Here is a 3548-nt window from a genome sequence, read left to right as displayed (position 1 = left end):
GCACAGCCCTGCACCCGGGATGCAGTGACCCATCCCTGCAGGGCTGTCGGGATCAACCTTGGGCAGAAGGGGCAGCGCCCGCACACCCCATCCCACCAGCCAGCCTTGACCTTGAACATGACCTGCCCACTGGGTATCTGACCCCTTATCAGCCTGCCCCTGCTCGGGGTGGCCCCACCCCCATGACCCCTCTTTACACACACACTCACACACACATGTGCACATACACACACACACACACAGGGAGGGCACCTGTGTCATACACAGGTCATCAGAGCGAGTGGGGCTGGGTGGCCGGCTCTGGGCCTCCTGCTGTCACCGTCTCTTGCTTTTTGGTCGGAAGGACAGAAAGGTGGGGAGTCCTGACATGAAATCCCCAGCGGGGGACAGCGTCCTCAAGGCGCGCCTTCTTCCACCTGCAGCCTCGGGACCTCGGCAGGCAACACGTGAACATTTTGCTTTGAGGATCTCCAATGAAATGAGCTGGGCAGGGGGCTGTCTGTGGAATGTGGGTGCCTGGTTACCGGGGTTCCAAATTCTGTTGGGCTCTGTTGTCAGGGAAGTGAGGTCACCACTGCCTGGGGTCCCCTTACCCAACTTCCTCCTCACACAAGAGCCCCCCGAGGGGCCCCCTCCCCCGCTGCGGAATGCTCACCCTCCCCCCATGCCCCATGCATACAGTGACACCCTCACAGCCCACCCACAGCCCCGGGAGGCCTGGGTGCAGCCGGTGTCCCTGCTTGAGGACACAGAGCTGGGTTCAGACTGGACTCCTGCGCATGCCCAGGGCTATGACCCTGGAGAGACCCCGTGCCTCTCAGGGCCTCCCCAGGCTCCCCATCTGCACATCGGGGTATTCTGGCTTCTAGTTCTAGGGATGCCATCAGGGGTAGGACCTCTACACATGTTCCGTGCCTGCTATCACAGGAGGCTGGTGCATACTTGGCAATGCAAGGATGAGCCAAGTAGCTGGGCTTGGCATGGGGCACAGCTCAGTGGGGCTTGGGTGTGCTCTGGGGTCCAGGCAAAGCCACCCCCCTCCTGCCTGTGTCCCAGTCCCCGTGGGAAGGTAGTAATAAACTGATTCTGACCTTGTCCTCTCCCAACACAGACTTCCAGGGGCTCCCATTAGGGTTAGGCTCAGGTCCCAGGGCCTCGTCTGTGCCCGTGTGCTGGGCAGTCCCCACAGTGGCTCCTGGCACACCTGAATCCTGGTCACACATCCCTGTGCAATCCCCTCCCCTCCAGGGTGGATGGCCTGTGTGACGGCGCTCTCAGGAATGGAATGGCACAAAATGCCGGGATGTCATTTCCAAGCTGGTGGGGGAAAGTCTATGACTTCTGGTTCCCTCTGTCCTGTGTTCATTCTCTGTCTCCTTCTCTGTCTCTGTGTCTGTGTCTCTCCCAGGAGCAGGTCTGTGGGTTCCATGGGCGATGTGAGAACCCTCAGAAGCCTCCCTTGTCCCCGTTTCCCTCTCCGGTTCTGGTGCTCCAGTCCTTCCTAAGGCCTCCTCACCCTGACCAGAGCAGTGATTCTGGATCCTCTTCCACATGGGGACCCTGAGGCTGCAACAAGGAGGGCCCTGACCTTGGTCTCCAGACTGGTGGCCCAGTGCTCTGCCCCGTTCTGTGTAGCCAGGTCCTCAGCCCCCCAAGCCCCGAGTCTGTCCTCTGCTGAGAAGGACCTCGAGGGGGTAGAAAACATTTTCCCTAGACTGGGATCACAGGGGGTTGGGGATGGAGATCCAAGGCCAACAGGCTCTTCTACAAGCCTGTGGGACCCTTGGGACACTGCATCTCTGCAGCCCAAGTGACAGCAGAGGAAGCTGAGGCCTTTTGGGCTGTAGCCCCTCTGGACTTGGGGGTGGGTATCTCTTCCTACTCCCAAGTGCCCAGGGTGGTGGTGGACACCGGAACCCAGACCCTGTCTTTTCCCAGTGCCCTGGCAACCCCCCGGGATTCTTGGGGACCCCTGACCATCAGCCTGGCCTGTCTCCCCTCCCCATGCTCTGGATCCGGGTCCTTGCCGGGAGTCCTGATGCCCTGCCCCATGGCCCAGCTGTCTCCAACCTCTTTCTTCTTTCCCCCTTGTCCCCACCTCGCTCCCAGGGTGTCCTCCCCTTCTGACCCCCAGCTGGGCAGTCAGAGTGGTGTGGGTGGGTGGGTTTGCAGGTGCGCATGCCTCTACATGCCTGGGGATGCCAAGGTCATGTCCCCACATGGGACATGGTGGGTAGCTCTCCCCGAGGATCTGAGGGGCTCTCACCCCCAAAGCGACCCTCATGGGAGGGTTGGGGCTGGCCCAGGACTGGAGAGCAGCCCTGCTCCTTGGGCTCTGCACCCCTCATTTGTCTTGGGCCAGTGCCTGCCTCTCTTGACCCAGGTTCCCAACTGTCCCTGAGGGTTGGACATGGAAACGCTTGAACGTGGCCGCTCCTCCAGGGGTAGGTGGGGGACAGGTGCACCAGGCACCCAGGCCTCCCCACCGAGAGGGCCAGCCAGGTGTGTCATGGCCAGGTGTGCAAAGGGGACCTGCACGCAGCACCTGTACGGTGAACCAGCCCTGCAGCGGATGTACATGAGACCCATGGCTCTGCACCTGACCGGTCCCCCACATCCCCTCACCACAGCCGACTGTTCTGTGGCCCCAAAGTCCACTGGGCCCCGCAATCACACCCACCCTGGGCGGCAGGCCTTAGGGTGAAAGGCCAGGTGGGTAGGACATGTGGGGACGCACAGGTCATTGAATACCCCCCACCCAGCTGGCCTGGAATGCAGACTCCCTCTCAGGGTCCAGCTAAGTGCAGGGCTGGGCCAGTGGACCTGCAGACATCAGTGGAGGCTGACTCAGGACAGGGAGAAGATCAGTCCGCCCCTGCCCCTTCTCCTCTCCTTCTTCTGCCTTTTCTTCCTGGCAGGATCTGGGACAGAGGTCCAGCCTGTTCCTGGCGGCAGCCCCGGCTGGAGTCAGAGGGGCGGGATGGAGGCCGGGGAGGAGGGGCCCGCCAGCAGGATGCCCGAGTGGGAAGGGGGTCGTGACTGTAATGAGGGACCCCATGGGCATTCAGGGATTTCAGCCCTTTTTAGACATGAGCAGTGGCCCCAGGACTCGGCCCCTGCCCCATCCTTCACTATCCACAAGGCCCTGCATCCTCCCCAGCCCAGTCCTTGTCCACAGCCAGTCCTCCCTCCGGCCCCAGGGGCTCCACGGGCTGCGAAATCATTACAAGCTGGAACCAAGCCATCCCTATGGGGCCTGGTTCCGGGTCCTACAGCCCCCACAGTGAGGACAGGTGAGGCCAGGCAGGAGCGGGGAGAGGGCAGAGTGGACTCTCCCTGGGGGCCATGGCTCCCTGGTCAGTGCAGACCCTGTTGTGTGCTGGCCCCTAGGGCACCCAGATTCCAGCTCCTGGTCAGGCTCCGGGAGGGAGACCAGAGTGTGGCTCCTGCTAGCTCAGATGTGTCACTCTGTCCTGTAGCTACAGCCTGTCCCACCAGCTGAACTCCCCCTCCTAGTTGGCCAGCTCACCTTCAAGGTCAAGAACAGG

Source organism: Callorhinus ursinus, unplaced genomic scaffold (assembly GCF_003265705.2).
Source record: "Callorhinus ursinus isolate GAN/ISIS: 27379988/994484 unplaced genomic scaffold, GSC_fseal_2.0 scaffold137, whole genome shotgun sequence".
Lineage (NCBI taxonomy): Eukaryota > Metazoa > Chordata > Mammalia > Carnivora > Otariidae > Callorhinus > Callorhinus ursinus.
Note: the sequence above shows the minus strand (reverse complement) of the source record.